The sequence below is a fragment of the Sturnira hondurensis genome, unplaced genomic scaffold, assembly GCF_014824575.4.
Source record: "Sturnira hondurensis isolate 20B ecotype Veracruz unplaced genomic scaffold, ASM1482457v3 Scaffold0006505, whole genome shotgun sequence".
NCBI lineage: Eukaryota > Metazoa > Chordata > Mammalia > Chiroptera > Phyllostomidae > Sturnira > Sturnira hondurensis.
This window is the reverse complement of record NW_028079136.1, coordinates 2,668,921-2,686,867: the sequence shown is the minus strand read 5'-3', so window position 1 is coordinate 2,686,867 and position 17,947 is coordinate 2,668,921. Positions and strand designations below refer to the sequence as shown.

Sequence of the window (17,947 nt, the reverse complement as noted above, 5' to 3'; positions counted from 1 at the left end):
TCCTAAACAATGGAGGCACATAGGTGAAAAGAGCAAAGGTGAACAAAGTCCCCACCCTCCTAAAATTTACATTCTTCTGCAAGGGAAGAGGAATAAGTACATAAATAATTTTAAATAATCACAAGCAAATGAAAATAAAAGTGTGTCATACAGAATGCCTGAGCATGATGAGATAATTTAGCAGGTAAGGGATGTCAGAAAATGTCTCTTACAGAAGATGACGTTTGAGCGATCAAATAGGAAGTTTATTCGTTTTCCGCTGCTGCTGTAACAAGTTACCATGAATAGTGGCTTAAAACAACACAAATCTATTACCTTATGGTTCTTGAGCTCACAAGCCCAAAGCAGATCATCCTGGGCGAAAGTGACGTGTTGGTATGGCTGTGTTCCTTCCAGAAGCTCTAGGGGAGCATCAGTTTTCTTGCCTTTCCCAGCTAGGCTGCCCATGTCCCCCAACTTGGGTCTCCTCCTTTCCTCTTCCTTCAAAATCAGCAATGTTAGGCAGAGTCTTCTCATACTGGCTCTCTCCAACTCTCCTGACTCTCTCTTCCACTTAGAAGCATCCCTGCCATTCCATTGGGCCCACCTGGATAATTCAAGATACACTCTCCATCTCAAAGTCAGCTGTTCAGCCACCTTAATTCCATCTGACACTTTGTTTCCCCTTGCCGTGAGACCTAACACATTCACAGGCCTTAGGTATTAGGACTCGGGCATATGCAGGCTGAAGGAGGGCATTATTGTCCCTACTGGAGGAGGGAAACCTGAGGAACATCTGGAGGGTAATACTCCAAAGAGAGCAAAGGCTCCCATATACAAGCAAGCCCTTTCCTCTGAGAGTGTTTCCAGCTTCTCATATGATGTAAGAAATGTCTAAACCTGTAATAACATTTATGAGTTTATTTGAGCAAAACTGATGACACTTGCTGGGAAGCGAAATCTTAACTGATTGAGAAAATGCTTCAGAGAATGGCAGTTTTGCACCTTATTTTACTCATTAGAATAAAAAGAGGAGACATAAGAGGGTTACATGAAATCCAGTGGTGGTAGATTAGGTTGGTGGGAGAAAGCAAAGTAGAGAAATCTGTGGGATTTGATAAAAAGTAAAACAGATAGACACATGCTTATTTTACACTGATGGGTATAGGATAGTTAACAATACCTATAGCTCATAGAGATGGTATTTCGGGAGCAAGATAACGATGAGGTGTTCTGTGGCTTATTGGTCTGGAAAAGGGATTATTCTGACATTCCAAAGGCATGTTATCCAAGACGCAAAAAGACAATAGACAGGCTCAGTTAAGGCGAACACCGACCTGTGTCAAGAAAGATACTAGCCTAGAATGACTACCTACCATGACTCCCTTTTTGTTAGAAAATTTTAATCATCCTGTGTGGTTACTTTCAGTCTCTGAGTTTGTAAACCATCCATGCAGGCCTCCCCTGAGCTTGTCAGGTTTAGTATGTGGCCCAGTTTTAGTCCACACTCTTTGTATGTTTCTGACACAAATACACTGAACATGAGGACAACCCTTTAGTTAACCTTAGTGTTTTGCTTCCTAGCATTTGAGATAGCATTTGAACTCACTATCTAGTATGTGGACATCCCCCAAAATCTGAAGGTATGCTTCAAAGGATCTCCAAGTATGGAATATCAACCGATGGAAACAGGGTGTGTCTCACAGGATTTTCAGCCACGAAATATCTGCCTATCATCTAGATACGTATTATCTTTAAAGATACCTTAAATTTCTTTCTTTCTTTCTTTTTTTCTTTAGGATGGAGTAATCTTTTATTTTAGACACTTTCACGAAGAGGTTGTCAGTACATAAACTTTCCAGTAGAAATGAACAAACGTGATAATCAGCCTCCAGCTGTGGGCAGCTGCTCTGCTCAGGGCCGAGGATCCTCCTTGCCCAAGTGGTGAGGTGGAGGCATGAACTGCTCTCTTTTATTTGCTTATCCTGCTGCCTCATGATGGTACTCAGTCATTCTATTGTTTTCTGCCAAAGCAGACATTCTATAAAATCTGCGTATTCTGACTTGCACTCTTTCTCTGCAGATACCACCAGTTCCATGTGCACATTCTATCCCTCTCAAAAAGCTTTTTGAGAATCTTGTGAGGCTGCTCAGCACTTTGGATTGTCATCCAGGGGTCTAAGTCAATGCCCAGCCTTTTCTGTATATCAGAGAAAGGCGTGGCGTTCTGCTGTGGTGCTCTTGTCTGTTCACTCGTTGTGAGTACTGTGTGATCTCTTACATTACTTAGTCAAGAACCTTCTAGTGAAATGGGAAAATAATGTGAGAAAGTGAGGACTAACCTTAGTCCTCAATGACTTACCGGAGGGCAGTGGAGATGAGGAGAGGCGGAAATTGGGACTGCAGGTGGGGCCACAATGACACTGAGGCACCAGGAGGAGAAGAGTGCCGCCCACCGGAAGCTGGAGGTCAGCCCTGCCTGCCTTCCCCAATGTCATCAGGCTTGAGGTATCTAGTCTGGTCATACCTGTTATGCAGTGCTGGTTTTCTGCTCAAGGGTGACCCCTTTCTATCATTTATATTCATGAAGAATTAATTTCCCTTCCAAAAATATTCCACCATTCATTTAAATTAAGGGCCATTCCTTCTTGTGGCATTCTTTCCCCCGGCCTTGGCCCCACTACAGGAGCTGAGGAGAGCAGGAATCCTAGCAGCAGGCTAACTGCATAGAAGACAGAGGCCTCCTCCCCTCCCCAATGCCCTTTGGGAGATGGTGGGAGGCGGGTCCTCAGAAATCACTAAAAGTTTCTCAGAACATGGATCCTTCCCTGTCATCATTTATCATGGTTCTCAGTGCTCATCAAAGAGAAATAGCTCACTGCATTGGCTGCTATTGTGAGAGTGAAAACTAATGTTTGTCTATGGAGTTTAACATGACGGGCTTGTTTGGTGGAACAGGAAGGGAAGGATTTCACTGTTTCATGACAGGGACTCTGTCATCAGTCTGCAGGGTGGAATGGGTCCCTGGAGAAATGTGAAAACGCTGTATGTGCCTCTGACATTTCTGTGCGCAGGTAGTAACCGTCTCAAGAGAGGACAGTGTTGATGGGCTGGATCAAAAACCTTTTCCTTTGCCTTTGGGACCTGTCCCTGCAGGGTTCATTCTGAGGGCCAGCGTCAGATGAGAGTGTCTCCAGGGCTCCCTGCCAGTTCATGGATGGCTGTGACCTGAAAGCCTGGCCCGAGCCTGGGATGCTGGCCAGACTGTCCTTCCCCAGCACACGAAGATGCAATGAGCAGAAGTGTGCCTCCTTTGCACATTCCATTACGGGCACTCACGGTTGTGTTTCATCAGAATGAGAAGATGTGAGAGTCAGAGAAAGTGCCCCGCCAAGCCATACTTAACTCTGAGGCAAAAGAAAAAAAAATCAATGATACTGATCTTGGCTCATCAAAAATGCGATATCTTGTATATCATGGATTTTTGCAATAATTTTGATGTTAAAGTGTTACATTAGCATATTATCTTCATTATTGAGGTTTTTAGTGCCTAAACTTTGCTCCTGAGGTGAAGTGAATGCCTCACCTGCCTCAACTGAGTCCCATCCCTGGGAGGTAGGGTACCAAGCTAATGATTTTGATGACAGAGTGGTATGCAGGAACTGGGATGGCACACTTTGATTTCCTTGGATCACCTAAGAGCCAGGCACTGTGAGGTAAGACTGGCAGAGCAATGGGACCTCCGGGTAGCATTTCAGCGGCCTTAAAAAAGTCTTCCTTCGACCACTATGGAGGTCCCCACCTTGACTGATGCTCAGTCTTTGTCAATTAATTAATATGAATTAAACATTCCCCCAAATAGACTGAGGTGAAAAATGCGGACCCTAGTGGCAAAAAGTACAATGATAGGAAGTGCCTAAAACTGCACTTATATGGAAATGAGTTTATTTCAACGTGTTCTTAGATGGAAGCAGGACAGAATGGGAGGCACGATGCTTGAATTTCTGGAAGTGGTGGTGCGGTGAAGACGATGATGGTGGGTATGGGGTTTCAAGAAAATAATGCAGAGTGGAAAAAGTACAGTTTCAATAAGAAACTTATTTTCTTTCGGTTTTCCCAAAGTCTGGATGGCCTTGCAGAGATCACATTTCTCCTAGGATTCATTCCTGACCTTTTCTGGGGATGCTCAGCTGACCACCCCAGGGACTGCCTCTCTTCCAGCTCACTGTGGACCAGCCTCTAATGTCATCTTCTATCCTTGCCTTGAATTTAAACATTAGACATCTAAAGTGAGAGAACACTTTGTGACCATCTTGTTGAAGACCCTCTTCCAGATATAGTGTCTGAGACTCAGAGGAGGTTGTCCGAGGTCACACAAGACAGGATCAGTGCAACCAGATATTTGGGCTCTGGACTTGTCTCATGTTCTTTCAGTCATTCATTATAAAATTCTTGAGTACTGGGGGTGTAGCAGTGAGCAAACCAGTCATAGTCCCCACTTTCCTGGGACTTCCAGTCTATTGGGGGATGCAAACATCAATCAATCACAAATGGATATATCATTACAATCATTTTAGTTTTCTTTTTTAAATCATTTTATTTTTATTATTTTTTAAAATATATTTTATTGATTATACCATTATGGTTGTTCTATTCCCCCCTTCATTCCCCTCTACCCTGCACACCCCTCCCTCATTCCCCCCTTTAGTTTATGACCACGTGTCCCCAGTTCTTTAGATTCTATATTTCCTCTACTATTTTTGCCCTCCCCCCTATCTATTTTCTACCTACTGTCTATGTTATTTTCTGTACCTTCTCCCCACTTCTCCTCCTCCCACTCCCCTTTTGCTAACCTTCCATGTGTTCTTCATTTCTATGGTTCCGCTCCTGATCTAGCTGTCCTCTTGGTTTGCTTTTGTTTTAGGTGTGGTTGTTAATAACTGTGAGTTTGCTGTCCTTTCACTGTTAATATTTTTCATCTTCTTTTTCTTATATAAGTCCCTTTAACATTTCATATAATAAGGGCTTGGTGATGATGAACTCCTTGAATTTGATCTTATCTGAGAAGTACTTTATCTGTCCTTCCATTCTAAATGAAAGCTTTGCTGGATAAAGCAATCTTGGCTGTAGGTCTTTGGATTTCATGACTTGGAATACTTCTTTCCAGCCCTTTCTTGCCTGGAAGGTCTCTTTTGAGAAATCTGCTGACAGTCTGATGGGAACTCCTTTGCGTCTTTGTTTACTAAACCTTCGTTGTATTCGAACTTGGTTGTGGGAGGAGGCGCAGTGTTTCCACCTATGCCTCCATCTTGGCAGAAGTCCACATTTTAGTTTTCTGAAGTAGTTCTAGAAGCATGTATAACCCAGGTATCTGGTGAGGGTTGAGGGTCAGAAAGAGCTTGCAGTCTGGGCCATAGAACCAGCTTATACCTGGGAACTTATCCTCCTTAGAGTCATGTTCATTGTGAGTTTTACTGAAATTCTTCTCAAGTTAGTGGTCTTATATGGAACATTGAGTGCCAAGGAGGAAGGAAAAGGAAAGTAGTTGTAAAAAAATGCATTTAAAGGTTTTGAATAATACTCACAGATTCACTTCACTGTCAATTAGAAGCACTCTTACTCCTGCTTTGCAAATGATTTTGATAAACATTCTTATGTTGTGCTTCTAAAGGCAATAACATTGTGGAAGCAAAGCAAATACAGATTAAATTGAACATGCTTATCAACAAAGATTAAAATTATTTTAAGGACATTTTCACTTAAGAGTGCAGGGAAGGCGTGTAGTGTATTTTTGGAAGATATGGCTAAATTTCTATAACACACAGAGGACTTCCAGAACTTAAAAGATTAACTTCATTTATCTAGAAAATGTGCTTCAGGAGCTCTAGTTCCCCGATGGGGTTGATGAGGGACAATGATAATGACATGAAGCCTCAGAGCAACAGCTTGTTAGTACAGTGGGCATGTGTGGCCTTTCTCTTCCCGATTTTATAGTACTTGGGTGACACAAATAAAGAGAATCATCTGCTTTTACCTCTGAGCCAAAAAATAATTTTAATCATCATGGAACATAATCTGAGCAAGTCTTTGATGTCATTTGTGGAACTTGTCCCCCTCTTGGAGTGACCAGCTAGGCTCTTCACACTGCATCTCGGGCTGTCACGTTCAGTTCATTTTCTTCCAACAACTTTGAAAACGTCTTCTTTCCTTCAGGAGACACTGGTAGGTACCTAGTGGCACAGAAGATCTATTTCTCTGAGGGTTTGAAGACCAGCATTTTGAATGTGAGGTGGGGAGTGGATAATATTCTGGGCCTGCAGGAGATGGAGGGCCAATAAGACTTCCCACGGAAACACCTGGCTTTCTATGTCCTGCCTGTCCCCAGATCATTTCACGCCACACTTGCTCCTGCCTGCCTTCATTGGGGAGCCTTATGCAAATGCTCTGGACCATAATGGTCTCCACACTTGAGATGCTCCACCCTTTACACTCCTTATCACTAGGATCACCTTTTACGTTTCAGCACCTTCTCTTTTTCATTAATGATTTGATAAGAATTACTCTGGAGTTCTGGAGAGTAGGGTGCCTTTTTATTCTTCTTCTGAATTCTAACATCTTAATTCACTGTCAGTCATACCATGGGCCCTAAATTCATTCTGACTGATTGGCTGGATATACCTGGGGGAGTCTTCTCTGTCAGGACTCCTCCCTTCATGGCCCTCTGGGGAGAATGTTTTATACCAGTCTGCAGGCTCCAGAAGAAGATGTATTTTGCCTCTAGGTTTACCCCTCAGGCAATCAGTTGGAGAGCTTGTCTACAGCAAGGCACGGTGCCAGCAGCAGGAAACTTACACTGAGAGAAGCATGGGCCCAGACACAAATAGGGGTCTGTTTCAAAAAAGCAGGAAGAAGCCCTACTGATATCTGGTGAAGGGCATAGTACTCCTTCCTCTTCCTCCCGTCTCTTCTGGGAATCACTCACTCATGGGAGGATGGAGCAAAAATATTTTTTTTGAGCAAAAATATTTTTGATTAAGTTTCACACTGCATGTCATATTCTTGCACCTCTGGGCTACACTTTGGGAAGGTGTAAAGTGACCTGGTGTTATAGAAAAGTAGAGTAGGATTAATGTGGCACAAAGTTTACAGTAACTTTAGAGGATTTCAGAATTGGAAAGAACATTAGGAAGCAATGAAAATGTCTAATTCAAGTGACATTTTATGGATGTGGGAGCTGAAGCCCTGAGTGGGTGAATGACTCACTCAAGGTCACACACTGAGTTGGTGGCAGGAAAAAGAACACAATGTGCTGGTTGTTGGCGATCTATTTGCCTCAACTGAGTGAGAGTGAGTTAAACCTAAGACTTGATAAGAGGAGGCGCTTCAATGCAAAGTCAGTTCACACATGTTCTGAGTTCCAATTTGAGTAAAATGGGGTGTTTTGTGTAAGCAGATTTATCAATGCAGAATAAATTGAGTTGAAAATTTTTCTGCTGGTGTGAAATGTTTGTCTTTTACTTTGATCTAGTTATTTATTTAGGAAAATATAGGACTAACTCTAACATCCGTGGGTAAATATACAATGTTCGCTACAAAACTGGAAATTTCTCACACATTAGTGTCTTTGGGAAATTTATGTAATTGTACATTTTGTCATAGTCAGTTTGACCCTGAAGGACATGACTGTTTTGAGCACAACCATTGTCCCAGAGAATCAGGTGTCTTGGCAAATATGGTACACAATAGAGAAGTCTGTTGACTAATGTATTTTAGTAAAAAATCTAGTGGAATTGCCTAAATGTTGATTTTTTTTGATTTAGACAAATTGGGAATATTATTCCTGAATTTAAGTTTAACAGTTTGTAGAACATAAGTATCTAATTTTTGGTCTCAAAGTTTAGTTTGGGGACATCATATTTGTATATTGATATCCATATATTATAATGTTTTTTCATATAGGATTTTCTATGTTTGAGGTAGGTTCCTTGGTATAGATTTCCAAATGTAGAAGTATTAAATTTATTATTCAGGTTTCTGCAGAAAAACATAACCAATAGGATATAGATATAGATACATAAGAGGAGTTTATTATAGCAAGTGACTCATGTCATTACGGAGGCTAAGAAGACCTGTGATCTTCTATCTGAGAAGTGGAGAAACCAGAAAGCTGTTGGTGTAATATAGTCTTAAGTCCCAAAAAACAGGAGAAGTAAAAGTCTGTGTTCAAGTCCCAAGAACCAGGAGTTCTGGAGAAGATAATAGAGCAATAGCAATTGGAGTCACCACTGGTTAAGCTTACCCGAATCCACTGTCATTCTCCAAGATCCATCTGTCTTCTGCACAGTCCAAATAGGGAAGTTGAATAGAGGTGTGTGGGAATCACGTTTCTGCATTGTTCAAGTTCTTCTTGATGGTGGCATTAATCTCTGCAGTCCCTGCAAGGATACAGTATTGCTTTTGATTTACTTTTTTTGTTGTTTAGATAGAGGCCATTGTGGTGGCTTTCACTTGGCCTTTCCCACCATAACAGCCCTCGTTCCAAGGTTTAGGGAACCAATGTGGGGATTCGCAAGCTGCCAAGTCTGTCTGTTTCAATTGTAAATTCTGGAAATGGGGAAATAACCACAGGATGGATTCAGGGACCCACTAGACCCACTGTGAGATGGACCTGAGCAAAAACTTCGTAGATCACCTGACCGCAATCTGCCCACACTCTGATTGGAGGGCCATGGTGGTGTTTCAGGTTCTCTGGAATTCATGTTGGTTGAGTGGTTCCTGGAAGGTCTGATTATTTATGTTTCCCCAGTGTACAGTTGTGCTGGTAAAAGGCCATAGGTCCCTTTGGGGAAGGCGTGGAGAAAGATTAACAGTATAGATTTTGGGTAGTGTACCATGGCCCTTCATCAAGGGGACCTCTTCTTTATTCAAAGAGTTCTGAGTCTCTAAACGAGCTCAAGTCTCAGAATTGACTGAGGATCTGTGTTTTTATGATTCAGATCAGATAGAACTTTTCCGCTTATACAGGTCAAGTAGGAATCTAGTAGGCTTCCTATCTAATATTTCACTTCTAGGAATCCTATGATTGACGAAGCAATACCGCAGGTCTGTGTGAGTCAGACTGTTCTGATTGCTGCTTTGTCATGGCCGTCCATTACAGTAATCATGCCCACCTTGCTCTTGGTAGTAATGACCATCACTTGGTAATTACCACCACCCTGGGATCTAATTACTCCCGCTGCATTTAGATTTTCCAGGTGAGTGGCTGCAGTTCCCACCAACAGGTCTGGCCTACAGAAAAGAGTGATCGTAGAGTTTTTCAGGAATGCTAGGGCTCCTCTCACAACTTTCTTTCTCACGATGTTTCTCACGATGTTGGGGAGAGGTATGTCATCTAGACTTTCCCAGTGTCTGTAAGTATGTCTTAAAAGAAAAATTCAACGTTTCAAATGCTTTAAGCCTGTGGATCCCTTCCTCTACATTAGACAAAAGAAGGTGGAGCATTTCCAATTTGCTCATGTTGGGCCATCTTTTGGTTCATGTTTCAGCCAACTAAACGAACCATTAGAACCTTTTCTAACTACCTAAAGTGCAACATTAAATGCAGAATCTCTCTCCTAGTGAGCTTATATCAATAAATTTGGCCTTTTCCAAACTTATTCCACACCTTTAGTATCTATTCCCAGGCATAGTCCTCAGATTTCTGCTTATGTAAATTGGAAAATGCAAGTAGTTCTTTTGGAGTGCAGCATACCTCCTCAGGGATCACACTTTACACCTCATCCTTAGGGACATGCTGAGACTTGAGGGTAGTTATAGGTCTGAAAGAAAGGAGGGGTGGTGGGGTTAGGTCCTGAGGAGAATGAGCGTTTTTCTTGCATGGCCTCCAGGGAGGCCATTAGGGTTTCTTTGCCCTATGAAACTCTTTGTCAGGCTGTTTGTCTTTTATCATACCTTTCAATAAACTGGTGAACTTGTTTTCCTGAGTTCCTTGAGCCACTTTAGCCAGTTAATGAAAACTGAGCCAGGAGGTGTGGGAAAATGATTTGTAGCCAAGTCGGATTGGAGATGTACTTTGTGAATGGCATCTGAAGAGGGGTAGGAGCAGTCTTCTAGGATTGAGCCCTTAACCTGTGGAATCTGCCACGGTTTCCAGGTAAATAGCATCGGAATTGAGTTAAATTGTAGGACACCCAGCCCATGTTTCAGAGTAATGTTTGGCTGAGGAAACGCCACACATCTGGTATTAGTAATGCTGTGGGTGTGGTGGTAGTGTGAGAGTAAAGGAGACACAAAGAACTGAATTTTTTTTCTAGTACACTGCCAGATAACTGAGCAGAACTTCCATTTGGGTGTTCTGCTGCCTGGATTAGTTGGCTCCCCAAAAGCGAATGCCATAGTCTTCTTCTGGCAATACCCAAATATACAGCAGGCTAGCAACTATTTTATTTTCTTTCTACTTTCTCTCTCAAAAGCCCCTCAATAGAAGGCTTTTGGCTCTCTCTTTCAAAAACCATAATCTCTGTATAGTTTGGAACACTCCAGTTAATTGGGGATATTCAGATCCTGCCAAGATAGAGGAAGGACCAGGTTTATTAAAATATTGTCTTGCTCATACCTGGATTGATCCAGAAACAGTATTTTAATCTTAGCACTGAAATACAAATTTACGGTAACTATTATCCAAGGGGAAATGGAAACTTTGAAATAATGCATTTTGGCTACTTGATATATTGCTCAATTTTAGAGCTTCATAATAAGCTCATAGCTATGAATCTAGTGATTGCCTAGAACTTACACATGAACTCAAAGTTAAGCCACTTATTTTGTCTCTGTAAAGTTTGTGTGTGTGTTTGCGTGGTAGTGGTATTAAATTTCCAAAGAGGAAAAAGTCATTTAAAATATATATAGTTAATCCCCTCAGATTACTTTAGAGTATATTATAAAACTGAATGTTTATTTTATAACTAAATTTTGAGAAATGGCTATCACTCCCCAAATAAAAGTTATAAAAACAGTCAAATACCAAAGTGCAGGTAAGATAGTTATGGACATAATATCTTTACTATTAGAACAAGCTCTTAAAAATGTTTGAAGTTATATAAAATTATTAAAATACACAAGTAAATAGATAACTCATTAAAGAGTAATTACAACTGTTAAACAAAGATAATGAAAATACATGGCCTTAGTCATTATAAATGCAAAATAAAACACTTCTGAAGTTCTTAGTGGCTTTACTCTGAAAAGACAAAAACAAGACACAGTGCAGGTATTCCTCCACAGGAGACTCAATAAATACCCGTGGTACATGGAACACAGCTCAGAACACAACATTATGTTGTCTCTGTGTTAAAAATTTATAGTGCAGTAAGTTATTTATAGTACTCTTTTGTTTTAAACGTTTTTGCTCTAGTTGAGTAGTTAAAACAGTCTTCTTAGTCTGACTGTGTATTTTTCACTCTTACCAGTGCTCTGTACTTTCAGATGTTTCCAAGTCACTGATTATTGCCTTTTCATTTCAGCTTTGAGAACTCCTTTCAGCATTTCTTGCAAGGCCAGTCTAACAGTGATGAACTCCTTCAGCTTATGTTTTTCAGGGAAAGTCTTCATTTTGCCTTCAAATCCGAAGGAAAGCTGCCAGATAAAGTATTCTTGCTGGCCACTTCTGTCTTTGAACACTTAGAAAATGTCACTCCACTCTTTTTTGTTGAAAAAAACTCTGATAGCCTAATGGGGTTCCTTTGTAGGTCACATTCTTATTTTCCCTGACTGCCTTGAAGAGTCTCAAAAAAAAAAAAAACCAACCAAAAAACTCCACAAATCATTGGAAACCAGTGATGTCATTTCTATAGCCGGCCAAGATGGATGAGCATCAGTAATAAGTAAGAAAGTGAGGGGAATAAAATGCTGGAGACCACATTGTAGCAAGGCATCCTCATTCAACCTGGGTCTCTTAAGATCTTTCTCAAGGTCTCTCTCTATTCAACACTCTACAGGCCTTTGTTGTGTGTGTTTCAGCAAAAGTCTTCCCACTTCAACACATTTTCTCTTTAGTTGGGTGGAGTCTTCCTCTCTCTCTCTTCTTAATCATGTATATGAAATTCTCCAAGAATTTCTAAGAATTTTTCTTCATCATTCATGTTTGTCTGTTTCAGTACAACGTGTCTTGGGGGAGCCTTTTAGCATTGAGATAATGGGGTGATTTATTAGCTTCATGGACTTGTGTGTCCAAGTCTTTCCCCATGTTTGGGAAGTTCAGCTATTATTTCTTTAAATAAACTTTCTGTCCCCTTCTTCCTTACTTTTCCCTCTGGAACCCTAGTTATTTTGATATTTGTCTTTTTGATTGACCAATAGATCATTTAGCTTTCTTTTCTCTTTTTAGATTTCTGTTCTTTCATCTCTCTTTTCTAAAAAGATTCTGAGAGATCCCTGGCTGGTGTAGCTTAGTGAATTGAGCACGGGCCTGCCAACCAAAGGGTTGCTGGTTTGATTCCCAGTTAGGGTACATGCCTGGGTTGTGGGCCAGGCCCCCAGTGTGGGGGGGCATGTGAGAGGCAACCACACATCGATGATTCTTTCCCTCTCTTTCTCTCCCATCCCCTCTCTCTAAAAAAAAGTAAATAAAATCTTTAAAGAAAATTTTTTTAGCCCTGGCTGGTGTAGCTCAGTGGATTGAGCATGGGCTGTGAACCAAAGGGTCACTGTTCGATTCCCAGTTAGGGCATATGCCTGGGTTGCAGGCCAGGTCCCCAGTTGGGGGCTATGTGAGAGGCAACCACACATTGATGTTTCTCTTTCTCTTTTTCTCCTTTCCTTACCCTCTCTAAAAATAAATAAATAAATAAACAAATAAATAAATAAATAAAATAAAGAAAAAAATTTAGAGGGAGGGGAAGGGAGGAGGGAGAGAGAAAGAGAGGGAGAGAAACATCTATATGTGAGATCAGTTGTCTTTTACCTGCCCCCAACTGGGAACCTGGCCCGCAACCCCGGCACATGCCCTGACTGTGATTCAAACCAGTGATCTTTTGGTTCACAGGCCATCAGTCAATCCACTGAGCCACACCAACTATGGCTGTTCTCTCATCTCTTAAGTGTCACTTCACACTTCCTACCTCCAAGTCCCTTACCTCCCTACCATCCCCTCTGCCCCCTTATCTTCTTACCGTCTCCTGCCCCTGCTACAGACGGCCTCTGTACATTCTTTATCTCATTTATCGAATCTTTCACTTCCAGAATTTGTTTTTTTAATGTAATTTTAATCTCTTTAAAAAACAACTCATTCTGTTCATATATTTTTTTCCCTGATTTCACTGAATTGCCTTTCTGAGTTTTCTTGTAATTCACTGAATTTCTTCACAACTGCTCTTTGGAACTCTTTATTAAGTTGATTGGAATAATCTGGTGCCTTTGAGCTTGACTGATGAAGATGTGCCATTTTCTTTTTTGTGATTTTTCATATTTTAGTCATGAGCTGGTGCTTTTACATTTGAAGAAGCAGATACATTTGTGACTCTGTGCTCATTTGTCTTTAGCAGATGGAGTGCTGTGTTCTTCGGTATTGTTATCCCCTTTTTCCTCTGTTGTGGAGGTGAATCTACCCTACTCTTTTGTGGGCAAATTTTAAAGCTTTTATGTTTTCTCTGGTTCCTACAATTCACCGGGCTGGCTCCTGGAAAATTCTCTTGTTTCCCAGAAGGTGGTGCTATAGCTCAAGTTTGTGGTTTCTTCCCCGCCCACCCGCAACTGGCTGTTTTCTGAGGGTGCCTTCTTTCCACCAGAGCTTGCTGGGCGCATGCATGCACAGGGAGCCCACAGCAAGGGGGGAGAAGTGTGGGTTTAGCACTCAGTGTGTTGATGGTGCCCAAGAACCTGGTAGGAAAAACCCTTTGGTGGTACTCCCAGAGGCTTTGGGCGGACTTCCTGCTCCGCACAATCCCTTTAATACTGTTTGAAATTCTTACCTACCTTTCCCCCAGTGTCCTCCTTTCCCCTAGTTGTAGAGCTCTCATCTTAGTACTTCAGATGCTAGCAGAAACAAATGGGTTTCTCTAGTTGCATACCATTTGTTGGGGCAGCCAGGAAATCCTCCCCACTTTTCTTTGCCTTAGTGGGGAGGAAATCGCTGCCGGATAAATGGGTCCTGCTCAGCTTCCTGGGGGAGAGGCAGCAATGGGAAAGCTTATCTTATACTGTCTCTGCCGCACCCCAAGCTGTATTTCCCTTATTTTCCTCCAGGAGTGTGCTCGAGTCTCCCTTTGGGAAGCCTGGACTCCTACAGCTTCTCCCTCATGTGTGAGTGCCTTCCAGGGCAGGCTTTTCTGGCGGACAGCAGCTACAGGGCTCTGGGCAGTTTCCCTGGCTCCGCCTGTTCTGCAGCCTGTGTAGAGGTGTGTCTGTCCCTTACCAGCTGCACTGGTGGGCGAGATCCCCCCTGGGCCCTTTGGAGTAAGGACCTGGGGCACCAAAAACCAACCACAGCAGTTTTGTTTATAGATAGATGACACATTCATTGATTAAAAGGGGGATAAAGAGGAGAAGTGTCTACTGCCGCCGTTTTGCTGACTTCACTCCCAGGCTGCTTTCGGTTGTCAGGTCTCCGTAGTTTCTTCTGATTCTTGAACAGCTTCTCTGTCTTTCCAAGTTTATTCACGATCTTGATGCTTTGAACACACTGGTCAGATGTGTCTTCCCCTTTCCCCCAGTTTAGGTTATCTGACGTTTGCCCATGACTAGGCAGGGGTTGTGGATCTCGGGGAAGAATTTCCCGGCAGAGGGCTGCCTTTCTCATTGCAGGGAGTCCATATCGGGGAGTCCATAATGCCAGTATGTTTAACCTCGGTCACTTGGTTAAGGTGGTATCTGCCAGGTTCCTCCTGTTACTCAAGTTACTATCTTTCTGTCTCCATATTTTGTCTGTTAGGTGAGAGTCACAAAGTCCATCCACACTTTGGACACTTGAGACTTCCTTAATTTTTGGCACTACAACATGCTGCAGATTCATCTTGTATTTTCCCTGCCCTAGCCCTAGACTTGGCTGCTTCATTTTATTGGCGGGTGTTGTGTATACACATGTAAAAGGTAACCACTCTGTGGTGTTTACAATGCTATGTGATGGGGATGGAGAAACAAACAAGAAAGGCACGGCTCTGCCCTCAGACACCTTCATTTGAGTGTGGCGAGTATTGCAGGAAGGAGATGGATAAAGCTATAGGGCGTATAGTGAGGGCATTTAACCACCTTGGGGGGCAGAACAGCTTCCTAGAGGAAGTGGCCCTGGTGCTGAAGTTGGAAGGAAGTACTGAAGAGAAGAAACCAGGATCCGGGTGCTAGATGTGCTACATCTTGTGATCAGCTTAACCCTTAAAGAACTCATTCATTATCATAGTTTGTGATGAATTTCCTAATCACTGTACCACTCTTAATCTTTCCCCTGTGTAGGATCCTACACTGACTCTCTCTAATGTCCTCTCAGTCATTCATTCAACATCTTTTGAGAAAAGAGGAAGGAAAGAATATTCTAGGTGGAGAGAACAGCCTGTGGGAAGACCAGGTATGAAACAGTGTGTGTTCAGGTAAGTGAAGGAAATGAATTACACCTAGAGAGAGAAGAACAAGAGAAAGAGTGACAAGAAATGAGGCTGAAGAAATGAGAATGCACTGGGTCCAGTAAATCCTTCATGTCCAAGGACGATAGAAAGCCATGGAAGGCTGGGTGCAGTGGGGAGGGTGGGTTAGAAAGAAGAGGGGCTTAACCTCTGGGAGGCTTAGTGTCCTTCATGCCGCACACGGCTGGGGCAAGGAATTAATAAGGGAGCACATAGAAATTCCCTGGAGGGATGTTTGGCATGTGACAAGCTATGAGGAAATGCTGGTGTCTTGTTCTCTAACAATTCCAATTCTTTTTCACTTAACCTCATTTCTCTCTTTTTTGCCTTGACCATACTTTAGGCAGAACATTACCTTTTAAACATTTTTGCTGCAATCAAAATGAGTAAGACCTGGATCCTATCTTAAAATGTATTTTAATTGGCCACAACATGATGTAATATGAACTGTACTAATGACCAGAGCCCAAGCTCTCAGGGGGCAAGAACAGCATCCTTTGTCGCCCTGTCCTTGACATGTGGAACAGCGGCTTCAACATAGACTTCTCAGAAAATAATGTGCACTCTGGGAATTCAGAGGGTTGGACAGGGGGCTTGGATACACTAAAAATTCCATCTTAGGATTGGATACAGGCTCAGTGAGGAGTGCGTCTTTTTTTCCTGTGTATTTTGTTGGTATAATTTGAAATTATCCATCAGTGTGCTTTCTGTTTGATTTTCTATGAAAGTTTTATCAGAGTCATTGTTAATCCAATTTTCAAATAAAAAATTTTCTACCATGAAACATACACCATAATAACATGAAAACCTTCCCACCAGACTTTCCTTTAAATATTATAGTATATTGCCACCAAACTACACCAGTAGTTATTGGCTATACATTCCTTTCAGTACAGAAATGACTGACTCATAGATAAGCTTTATTTCAATGTTTGCTACAACTTTGAAAACTGGATGAAAATTCCAGTGGCTTACCAAAAGAATAATTTCTCCAGAGAGTGAACTGTTACTATTTGGTATTTGTCTGAACTTCCTAGAAGCATCTAGAAGTCTTTTAGTCCCTCTTTATTTAAGCTTATACTGTACTAAGGAGGTTTCCTATCATTGCATTGATGATTTTCATATTAGGCCTCTTATATTCCTTAGTCTCAGTAGAAAATTCATCCAGTCAATACTTTTTTGAGCATATATGATATTCTGGGCACTAGAAATACAAGGGCAAACAAGACAGGCACCATTCCTGTTTTAATGATGCTTATAGTCTGATATCAAAGAAAAGAGATAATTATGTAATGTGGTATAGTGATTGTATTAGCCAGTGTTACACAAGAGAATAGAACCAGTAGGTTATATATACATATACATATATACCCTACTGGTTATATATACATACACATACATATATACATATATATACACGTAAATACATACATATATATTTAGAATGTATATATATATCTAAATGTGTGTGTGTATGCATATATAAAACATTCAGAGAGAGAGAGAGATGAGACATTCATTGCAAGGGACTGGCTTGCACGATTGCGGGGGCTGGCTGGTCAAGTCCAAAATTCCTGAGGCAGGCGGTCAGGAAAGGAAGGCTGGAAACTCTCAAGCAGAAGGTGTCACTACAGCTCACAAGAGAAATTTCTGATTTTCAAGGAAACTTTGGTTCTGCTCTTAAGCCCTTTAAATCACTTGGAACAGGCCCACCTTGATTGTGGAGAATAAGACAGATGATTGTAGATGCTAACAGTGTCTATAAACTACCATCACAGCTATCCCTCAATTAGGGTTTGATTGAACAACCTAGCACTATAACCTAGCCAAGGCGAGGTTATAAAAGTGGCCATCACCACACTGTAAAAAGCTATGGTAGAGAAAGAAGTCATATAATGCCAACGACAGACATAGCAGGGGCATTTATGTTAGACTAAAGGGAGTCAGATGTTTTCCTCAAAGAGATGATAAATAAGGTGAGAGCTGGGAGATGAGTAGAAATTAGCTAGATAAAGAGATACATAGAGAATATTTTGGGATGTGTGACATTTAAGCAAAGGCAGAGAGAACAGAGAAAGCTCTAGAGATGTAATTGTCTCATAATCAGATTTTTCTTTCCTTTTTTAAAAAATATTTTATTTATTTATTTTAGACAGAGGGGAAGGAAGGAAGATAGAGAGGGAGAGAAACATCAATGTGTGGTTGCCTCTTGTGACCCCTACTCTGGACCCGACCTGGCCTACAACCCAGGCATGTGCCCTTGACTGGGAATCACCCCTTTGGTTTCAGTCCACGGAGTCACACCAGCCATGGCAGATTTTTGGGGGGGCTCTCTCTTTTTTCAGACTAACAAAAAG

General features: G+C 41.7%; 1 pseudogene; it reads right to left on the bottom strand.

Moving 5' to 3' along the window:
• Nucleotides 1–1,893: 1,893 nt before the first annotated feature.
• On the bottom strand, nucleotides 1,894–2,504 carry LOC118989792 (NADH dehydrogenase [ubiquinone] iron-sulfur protein 5-like; annotated as a pseudogene).
• Nucleotides 2,505–17,947: the final 15,443 nt, after the last annotated feature.